This window comes from Choristoneura fumiferana, chromosome 8 (assembly GCF_025370935.1).
Source record: "Choristoneura fumiferana chromosome 8, NRCan_CFum_1, whole genome shotgun sequence".
Lineage (NCBI taxonomy): Eukaryota > Metazoa > Arthropoda > Insecta > Lepidoptera > Tortricidae > Choristoneura > Choristoneura fumiferana.
Window position 1 is genome coordinate 18,030,380 of NC_133479.1, and position 11,313 is coordinate 18,041,692.

Genomic DNA, 11,313 nt, shown 5'->3' on the forward strand with positions numbered 1-11,313 from the left:
TGCACAGAGACAGTGTGGAGCGTCGTTCAGGATATTTATGTCACACAGACACAAAGTCGCGACTGTACCAACGTGGTATAAACCTTTGAATAACGTATAGTCACGTGCAATATTAAGTATCTGTTTTGACATTTGATATTATTATAGCAGGAATTTGTTTCAATAATTTGTTTAATAGCAAATAGATACTAGGAAATAATATTATTAAGTATGTATTTCTGTATACGCCCTCTTTTATGTTTTGAAGAGGTTTGCTTTACGCGTTTAAAAAAATATATTTGAAGATAACGTAAACTCTCTATAATTCAGATAGTGATTATTCATAAACTCCTAACGATTTCTCTAGGGACGAGACGAATTTATTTTTTTCAATAAAATACATAAAATGTCATGTAAATGAAAAGGAGTACAAAATTAACTGTTGAGAACTATGCGTGTTGTACTAATAGCCTGGCCTTCTGCCGTATTTAATTTACATTATTTAATTAAATAGGTCTCTATATTAGTATGTTTATCCATTAGGCATTAGTAGGTACCCAATATTACTAGCTTTGCTTAGCGTATCAGTTGTCCAATTATATTTATTTATTTATTGACTCATGTTGTCCACAGAAGAGGAAGGCACAGAATTGGAGCTGGAAGCCCTGTACAGAAGATACTGCGTCCGATTGAAACACGCTCTCTTCGTGTCGGCGCTCTGCGTCACTCTACTGTTCACGCTTATACTGCTGTGCGCTGTGTGCATCTTGCATTCAAATGTGAGTATATATTTAGGGTTCCCTACCTTTTGGGTAACAAATGGAACCCTATTATTGTGCCCTTGTTCCTCGTACATAAGAGGAAGGCACAGAACTGGAGCTGGAAGCCCTGTTCAGATTTTGTTGAGTGAAATATCTTTTTTTTTTCAAATGAGATAGGCGAGGCCTTGCAAGGTTACGGTTATTGCTTTCCATACTTATTGAAATTGGAATTGAATTGGAATCGAAATATCGCAAAAAATATTGCATTAGATGGAGTTATTTTAATCGTTTTCTTTTTTACCGACTGCCCGAAGGAGGATTGTGTTTTTCGAGCGTTTGTATGAACGATTGAGTTTGAAACGCGTCAGCGTAGTGTGGTAATTGGGTGTGTGTAATTTGTGTGTGTTCTTACAGTGGAGGAACTGCATGAACATTAAATTTGTTGCATAAACGTAGCAATCCTAAGGTCGCGGGTGAGCAAAGTAAATGTTTTATAGTTGTTGAAAACAGAGTTGAAAACAGAAAGTTATGCTTGTGGTCCACTAATTAGACATAGTTAGGGATGTATTCCAGCTTGGTAAAAGATCATACTTGCTATGTTTGCCGACAGACCAGAAACCACATGTAACTTTGGAGTAGGTAGGTTGGAGTAGGTTTGTTCTGACTAATTTCAGTAACCGCAGACTTGACGTTCACTTGTGGTTATTATTGAATTTGAGCTTGAGTTCCATGAATTTTAGAGAGGCTTATAATAATTAACGGGTGGTTTAAACATTAAGTAGGTTTTCACATTATATAGCAAGTGTGTCGAGATATTAGGAGCTCGTTAAAAATAATCGCGATCTATAAAATTAAGTACCAAGTAAGTAAGCAAGCAAGCAAGTAGGTTTTTCGAAATTGAAATTTACCATCGAAAATACAAACTGAGACATGGATGCACAGAAAAACCAGAAAAAGAGACCAGCGCTGGGAACCGAACCCAGGTCCTCAGCATTCTGTGCTGCATGCTATAACCCCTACACCACCGCTGGCCGCTTTTCTGGTTTTTCTGTGCATCCATATCTCAGTTTGTATTTTCGATATGGTTTTACGGGATGGCCGTAAAATTAACAAATTTGGAGTTAAAATAAAAATACAAAAAGACTCCAAAAAACCAATCGTAATTTGAAATTTACTTCAAGCTTTACGTTGAAGTAAGATATCGTGAGGAAAAGTACTTCGCGAAACAATTCAATGTTTTAATGTTTATTTGGGCACAAACGGTACAATTTAACTAAGTTCTAACAAACTTATACCTAACATTAACCAATAAAGATGCCACCGTTAGATAATACATAAAAATTAAAGAGGGTTGGTGTATCCACATTTGTACAAAATATTCAATGGTATATCTATGCAGTTCTCAATGCACACCGGGCTTGCGTGGGAATTATGGCCCAAGCGCTTTCATTCTAGGAGGAGGCCTGTACCCAAACTGTGAGACGTATACCACCATAACCCAGCAAGCGACGAAAGAAGTTCTGGATTTTAGCATACGATCTTCTAAGTTTACATAAAAACACCTTAACAATCCAGAATAGAACCTCTTTTGTCAAATTCATCATCATCATCATCAGCCTACAGCAGTCCACTGCTGGACATAGGCGGACTCCATGGCGCGCCACAACACTGTCTTCAGCCCCTCGCATCCAACCTCAAATAACCTTGACAACGACGCAATCCAATGGATACAGAGTCTAGATCAGTAGTTCCCAAACTTATTTTTCTCGTGGACCACTTTCAAAATTTTACTGGTTTCGGTAGACCCCCTGCTGCTACATTTCTACCACATTCTTAAAGTCGCCAAAAAATAAAAATTGTGTCGCTGTGTCTGAACAAGCATTAAGCATTGTCGGGCGGATAGCGCTTTGCAAGTCTGTACATGTACACGAAATTTTACGTAATATCGAATACGCAAGTTTGGACAAGTAACAGTCGCTTGCCTTATTAAAATATTATCTGCTTAGTTAGGTACTTAAAACAATGTAGGTAGGCCCTTATAAAAACTATGCTTACATTTTTGCTCTTTACTATCAAAAGCAGATAAATTTTCGTGGACCCCCATTAACATCTTATGGACCCCCATTTTTAGTTCACGCCTACGTAGACCCCAGCAAGTCTCCCGTGGACCCCTGGGGTCCACCTGGACCACTTTGGGAATCACTAGACTCTAGATATTATATTGTGAATTTGAACGGTTACGAATAAATAAATCCGCAAATTCATTAATTATCTAGCTTTAATCCAACTATCCCTTACCCGCGACGTTTCGTTAAATATTCAAGAACATTGAATTAACTTTACACGTTCACCCAAAATTTGGCTACTTAGGTATTAAATTTCATTAAGTGCCCTGTCCTGCTTGATGTTAACTAAGTAAACGCTACTAACCGTAAGAAGGACAGAGAGGTTAAACGAGACACTGAAAATAAACTGCTCAGTTCAGATCTTCTAACTCAAACACAAATAATTTATTTACGTTGCGTATAAGTGTATCGCCTATTGCAAGGCCGGCAACGCACCCACAGTCCTAATAACGCTGTAGGTGTCCATGGGTTGATAAAAAAAGACCGACTTATGAAGTTTACAAATCAAAGAGCCGCTAGTTTTAAATACAAAACTACTGTCAAATAATTATTCAATATAATCTTTAGAGAATTAATTCGTTCTCTTGTATTAATCATGTATACCTATATTTGCTGGTTTTTCTCTTTCTTATGTATGATTTTAACTAGAACAGTCACCAGCACAAATATCTGACACAACAATCGTGCATAAATATCTGATACGACTCTATTTCTAGGGCCGGAAGGACGTGTCAGATATTTTTGCCCGCTCCGCTGTGGCAGATATTAATACTGGTGACTGTACGTATCGTAGTTTCTGTGCCATTAAAACAAAACCTAATGTAACAGATTATAAAATCTTTTTTTTCAGAAACTATGTAGTACATAAAATAACTAAAAACATAATCAATTTTTAACACTTCTCAGATATTTTCAGATTAATTCGAGTAATTTTTACAAATCAACCAAGTCTAAACAGTCTTCCGACACACGCTCGTTTCCTTTCAACTCACTAGGCTGTCCTCCCTGCATCCAGCAGCCTTTAGTTACCAGTAATCTCATAAACCCATAATTGAACCGGACGGAGTCTGCTCTAACGAAATTTCTGCGCGGACGCAACCTTCGACCTAATCCGGCTAATGTATGGACGGTCTGTGTTAATGAGGGCTATCCTTTTTGTCTTTCTAGATGGCGCCACTGTTGCGTAACATTTTTAAGTGTGGCTTTCAACACACACACACACACACAAACATCACGCCTGTATCCCAATGGGGTAGGCAGAGCACACGAAACGTCTGTTATTACGGGCGTGAAAACACAGTTTACATTAAAATCATATTTAATACACCTTAAAACCGTACCATAAAAATATCGAGCAACCACAGTGTTGCGTAGTCCCGTTTTGTTCGGAAAAAAAGGGAGGACAAAAGTTTCCGAAAGACAAAACTGTCTCAAAATTGCCCCGTAACGCATAATTGCCATAATTAATTTCAGGTAATGCAAAATATTTACAAAACTATTCTAATTATAAATAAACCCGCGTAGCTCGACCAAAAACTATGACATTTGACATTTCGGAGACCTCACGCTACACTAGCGCCTCTAGCGGCGAATTCATACGCGATAGCCCTCATTGAAAGGGCTGTACTTTGAGTACCCTTTGTCTGCCCTCTTAGTCCATTGGATAAAAAACTGGGAGTTGGACTCGAATTCGCAGGAGAAGGGTTTCGCGTCACCGTAAAATTATTTTTAGGATGGAGTCAAAATAACGAAAGGAAACACTATTCTTTTATCGAAACCCTGTAGTTATGTATCATAAAATACGGAAACGGAGGTGAATTTATCCCCGTAAGTAATCTCTACCAATCACGTTTCTATTTACGTTTGAATGATTGAGAGCATATGAAGACTTTCAGTGTATTTCTTAGTTTAAGGTCAAAAGATAGATCTGGATACAGCTCTATGACAGACGGCGGACAAACAGACAAATTGAAAGACGGACGGAGCGATAGCACACGAACTACTCTAATTAAAGAAATCAAATAATTTTTTGAATCAGTCGTTACTTTGCGGAGGTCCATATCAATGAACTAAAAGAATTTCCTAATATACGTGGGTACTTAAGGAGTTACAGTGACAAATTAAAACGGTTGTTGTAGTTTGTTAGTCTAACAACTGGTAGCATGATGTACGGTTGTGTTACTCTGAAGATGAGCTCTGGTTGAGTTCGAAACGCGTCAGTGTGGTGTGATGGTGGTGATGATAGATGGGTTTGTGTGATTTGTGTGTGTTCTTACAGTGTAGAGGTGGAGGAACTGCATGAACACGTATATTTTGCACTAGCTTTTGCCCGCGACTTCGTCCGCGTGGAATAGTAACTTTGGAAAGTATTTAATTTATTTAGGGTACCTATTCTGCCAATAATAGCACATAGAAACTTCTACGGTTTACTGAAAATAACCTATTTTAATACATTGCTTTATATCTAAACTATTTTTTTTTTCTTCTCCATTCTTTGGTAAAAACATAAGTATTCTACCCTGCCAATACAAAAGGACTAATTCTTCATAGTGAGCTCTTGACATCTTACGTCCTTTATTGTAAGTTAGGAGGGTAGGATTATAATTAAGACGGCATTCTTACTAAGCATTGCTACACATATTTCCGATAAATATACTTATAGTAAATTTGTTTGGAATTCCTTACGAACTTTCATCCCCATATTTTCAAGTAGGTATGAAAAATGACGAAATTTGAAAAGAGCCGGAACAAATGTTTTTTAGGGTTCCGTACCTCAAAAGGAAAAAAATTGAACTCTTATAGGATGACTTTGCTGTCCGTCCGTCCGTCTGTCTGTCAAGACCCTTTATCCCGTAAACGTGCGGAGTATTTATCGAGTTGAAATTAAAACCCTACACTCAAAAAAAGTTATAGGGTACTTCCGGCTGTCCTACAAACTTGAAATTTTGTATAAAGGAAGCTCTTATAGCAAATTTATTCCTTTATAGCAAAATAAGTAAGAAAAATCTGAAAATCATAATTTTTCATGTCTGACTGTCTATGTTAATAAGCCATGTAAAATGACCCCACATTGCGTACATTTTGCTTATGAGCTTGGCTCTGCTAACACTTGATATTCATAAATACCTATGCACGGAACCCTTGATGCGCGAGTTCGAGTCGATTTTAACCGGTTTTTTTTGTTCTTATCGAATACCAAAACACAAAGATTCATCGATTTATCTGTGATAATGACGACGTTCCATATAATTTTTCATCCTATTTCATTTCAAAAACCCTTGAACAAATATCTATTTATTTTTCAAAGTGCCCAAATGCCAAGTTTCATAAAGAACCATCGATTTATCTTCTACAATGTCGACCTTCATATAAACTTTCACCCCCTATTTCACCCCCACACAGGAAGAATTTAAAAAAATGCGCGAAAATATATCTATTTATCTCTTATCACGTGCCCAAATGCCAAGTTTCATAAAGAACCATCGATTTATCTTCGAAAATGACGATCTTACATATATAAACTTTCATCCCCTATTTCACCCCCAAACAGGAAGAATTTTTAAAAACGCTCGAACGAAATTATTTATCTCTTATCACGTGCCCAAATACCAAGTTTCATAAAGAAACATCGATTTATCTTCGATAATGACGACCTTCCATATGAGCTTTCATCCCCTATTTCATCCCCTCACAGGTCGAATTTTCAAAAAAGCTAAAACACATACCGACTTATTTCTTATTAAGTGCCTAAATGCCAAGTTTCATGGTTTTATTTCCGACCGCGACGAACTTCCACCATATAAACTTTCACCCCCTATTTCAACCCCTTAAAGCCTTTTTTTCGCGATAAAAGATAGCCTATGTTCTTTCCCATGGTCTATTCTATCTCTGTACCAAATTTCATCCAAATCGGTTCAGCGGTTTTTGCGTGAAAGCGTAACAGACAGACAGACAGACAGACAGACAGACAGACAGAGTTACTTTCGCATTTATAATATTATAAGTAATAAGTAATAAGTATATAAGTATATAAGTATTATAAGTATAATAAGTATGGATAAGCTTAACTATCGTTAAGGTCGCAGGTGAGCAAGGAAATTCTAAAAGAAGTTTATTAAAGACATCAAAACAAAAAAAAACATGATTTTTTCCTTGTTTTCAAACAACTTACTTTGATTAGTCTGCGATATTTCTGTATTGTACTTTTGCGCATCAACATTATTTTTTACGAACATTCGGTTTGTTTATTTTAACGTTTATTGATTGAAATTGAAGTTTCTTCGAGTAAGATAGACAAGGGCCTTGCGAGGTTACGGTTGTTGCTTTTCCATATTGAGTTTCGAATTGAATCGGAATCGAAAAAAAAGTAATTGCATTTAGGGGAAGTTATTTCAACAGCCCTCGACTGCTACTCGACTGCCCGAAAGATTGTTTTGGTTTTCGAGTGTAATGTAATGCATGTCTATTTTCTTTTTTCCTCTCTGTAGCCTAAACGGCTGGATATTTTTCAACAAATGAGGTACCGTTTTCACAGGAACATCAAAAGTAGGAAATAAAAATAATAATTTAAATAAGTTTCATTTTAATACAAGTTTTTTTTTGCTGACTTTTAGTCGACTTTACTTGTATTGTCACCCAAGCTACATTTGCATACCAAATTCCAAGTCGATGCCATTAACCGTTGTAGTGTTCCGTCCTGCGGAGATGATCCTGACCGTACTACCAGGGTGTCATTGCACTACCAGATTATTGTATTGTCACGTACGTAATTTACATAAGTATGCCGAATTTCAAGTCAATCCGAACTACTGGAATTTGGTCGAAATTAACTTGCAAGATTTGACTACAGACAGATAACGGGACGGGTGAAACTAAATAAAAGCTTGTAAAAATCAAAAACTTGACTGCCTTACCGATAACAACCACTCTTGACAGAGTGCAGCTATTTAGAATCTAGCACTCAAAAATGTAACTAAGCGTGGCAATAATAATTTCTTTCTATTTTTCTTTAGATTTTATTGGATTTTTCACAATAGTATTGTGACTGTCCAAGCGGCTCTGGGGAGGTTTATTTTTAACCGCTCACTGTGTTACTGTGTTATGCGACTACTTCAAATTCGTCGCTGCCGAGCGATTGAGTTCCGTTTGAATGTAATAAAGTTAGAAAGTGACAGTAAAACATGGCAGTTACCTAGTTTTGAGACAAAGTATTTTAATATTTATTTATTTATTTGATTCGGTACAATTAGATCGTCGTATCCTACGATAAGAGCCACTATCACCATAGGGGCTTTTAGTTTTTATTGTGAAATTGAATTCTACACGTCAAGATACATGTTTATAACTTTAAATAATAATTTTAATATTTTTTTATTAAATAGTAAAAAAATATTTTTAAAAAGCCACAATTACGTATGTCTCACTTCTAACGCGGAGTAAAGCCAGAAGTACGCTGCTGTCCTTATTCGCCGTGCAAAAAGGAGCGACGCGGGCGCGAGGAGGGGGCGCAAGCGCCGTTTCTGCTGTACTCGGCGGACAGCGCCGGAAGAGTGGCGTGCATTCGTAATGGTTATTTAATTTGTAAGATCGTCTATTTTTTCGTTATTTGACAATGAAAACCATAAAACGAATCGTCGAGGACTTAGATTAGTGAAAATAGTTAGAAAGGATGGCGCTGAACGAAAAAAGAAAACACCAAGTTAATTTAGCGAAATTTATTTATGAAGTTTTTGCATTATTCAGATCCTATTTATTACTTATTTTAGGTTTACTTTTGTATTATATATTTTTTTTAGTTTACTTATTTATATATTTACATAGTTTAATGAAGAAATTCGTACAATTTAATGAAGTGGTTAATATTACCTAGAATAAAGCCCGAACGGCTACTGCGGTCTTCTATCGCGTAATAGCTCAATTTTATTTGTATAGCAAATGTGTAGCCACAATTGCGGTAGTGTCCTTTTTCTATGTACGAATTATGTTTTGTTGAATTATTGCTTAAATATTTGCTTTTTAAAGATATATTTGGGTGGTTTATTAACATTGCGGCTTCATGGAATGAACATAATTGCTTTTTGATAACAATAATTATTTTGAACGTGTGATTTTGCATGTCTGATTTTTGGGTTCTTATGGCACTTGAGGCCTTTTTCGCTGTATATTTTGGCATTATTATATCTATTTACCTTCTAATTTCTTGTCAGTCGTCAATAGGCTAGAATATTATTCTCTTATGATTTCTTATAAAATTCTGGGATGGTTTCTGTGACTGTTTTTATTATTAACAATGTTTTGCCTGACAGCGGGCTTGATGTTGAAACAAACCAAATTAATTGCAGATTTTTGTCAGAGCTACAACACATAAATAGAAAACAAATTGATGAAGACCGAATTTTTAAATAAAACTCAGATGCATTAAAAAGCACTAGCCATCATTTTACAAGATAAAACGAAAAAAAATATTGGTGATATAATTTTGGAAACTTTCCCGGAGCCACACTGAAGTTTTTGTCAACTTGAAAACGTTTAACTATCTGCTAATGCTGAATTATTTTCGCCTGATGACATCACCGAAGAAAAAACTGGCGAAAATGTAGAATGTGCAATGATTAAGAGACAATTTTGGCGTCTAGCTCAATTCCGTGTCAGAATGAAAATATTATCCTTGTAGAAAAACTTAAAGAAACCGATGAAGTTCTAGATGATATAGTTATGCAGATAGAAGAAATTACTAGTAAATCAACTCGACAATCGACAACTCCAAAATCGTCTATCATTGCGCATCCTACATTTTCTACATTTTTTTTTTCGACGGTGACATTAGGCAAAAATAATTCAGTAGGTAAGGTAGTAGCGAGAAGTTGAAGGTTTTAAGTTAAAAAAAAAACTTCGGTTTGACTCCGGGAAAGTTTCCAAAATTATATCACCAACATTTTATTTTTTTCGTTTAATTTGTACGATGATGGCTTCTGTTTTTTAATGCATCTGAGTTTTATTAAAAATTCGGTCTTCATCAATTTGTCTTCTATTTATGTGTTGTAGCTCTGACAAAAATCTGCGATTAACTTGGTTTGCTTAAACATCAAGCCCCGCTAATGTTATCGGTAACAGTCTTTAAATAATAAGAAATAGTGGAACGTTGTCTTTATAAAAATGTAGTTAATCTTTATTTTCTTAACTTACGCTGTCCAATATTTGGTCCCTATTATCAATTAATATACTTAATTACGATTTTCGCGAAGACTAGAAAACACTAACGACTTAAAAAAAGGTGAAAAGAGGGACAAGGAGTGTAGTTGCAAATATTAAAAGAGTAAGCACAGACCCTATAAAAGTGAATAAAGACAATCTTTTATTCTGTGTCAATCAAAAAATAAATAAAAAAACCTTGAAGAATTTAATGACTTTTTTATAACGTTACCTCATGAGAAAGTTGTTGCTATTGCGGGTGATACAGACGATGAGAAAGAATAAGAAAAGACCTCCAATGAGTACTGAAGACTGAGTAAATAATAATGTGCAATTTTATTTTTATATTAAGAGCGTTGGGAATATTTTGAGTTTCAGAAGTTAAATTTTTTTTTAAGTTTATGAAAAATTAAGAAGTTTTTAGTTTTCCTTCTTTCCTTAAATGGGACTTGTTTTATTTTAGAGAATTACTTTACGTTTTATGATTTAAAAAATCTTACAAAATAAAAAAAATGTATATTTGTTATTTGCCACATTTTTTTGTATTACAAGAAAAATACTAAAATTAAAAAATGTTGAAACGCAAATATTTTAACAACTACAATTTGGTCCTAATGGTAGTTGTGGCCTCGAATTTTCGACGATAAAAGGCAACAACGTAGCTTATGGCCCTTTAAAACTCATTTAGTCCGACGAAAAAGGATTTAAGGACAAAATCGATCTATAATGTATCATTAAGACATAAATTTTGTTTTAACAGAACCCTAGAACCTAATATACATTATTTAATTGGCATAATTATCAATTCGCTACTTATCTTTGAAAGAAACACAAAAATGCTTCTCCTGAAAAGTGGGCATTTTGTAATTGTGGCTCTTTTCGTAGGATACGACGAGATATTGTAATAAACAACACAGAGGAAATTAACATACATAAATGGAAACAATTACAGTGTCTACAATACAATTACAATTGCACTCAACATTCATGCACACAAATTTTTAAACTAAATACTAAGAACTACAAAAGAAAATTTGCCAAGTACATTTTCATTGCTACGATATTTTTCGCGTCTTACGTTTTTAGTCATAAAAAATTAAAGAATAAATTTCAAAATCGAATGTAAAGACTATCTTGTACAATTTTTTTATGTTGGTTTATTATATCGAAATTTTACTTTGAAAACGGCGAAGTGCCAGAACCGATATGGCGGCGTTTCATGATATGCCTAGGAATTTCATGATCTGCCTAAAAAT

The 11,313-nt window shown here is 35.2% G+C and overlaps 1 protein-coding gene across 2 annotated transcripts in view; it reads left to right on the forward strand.

Moving 5' to 3' along the window:
* Positions 1-673: 673 nt before the first annotated feature.
* The window catches only part of Ac76E (adenylate cyclase type 2 Ac76E), a 200,061-nt gene continuing 189,421 nt past the window's right edge, over positions 674-11,313 (forward strand). For both annotated transcript variants that reach the window (XM_074091532.1, XM_074091535.1), the window contains exon 1: positions 674-758. The gene's annotated coding sequence lies outside the window, so the exon portion shown is untranslated. The remainder of the gene's footprint in view (positions 759-11,313) is intronic.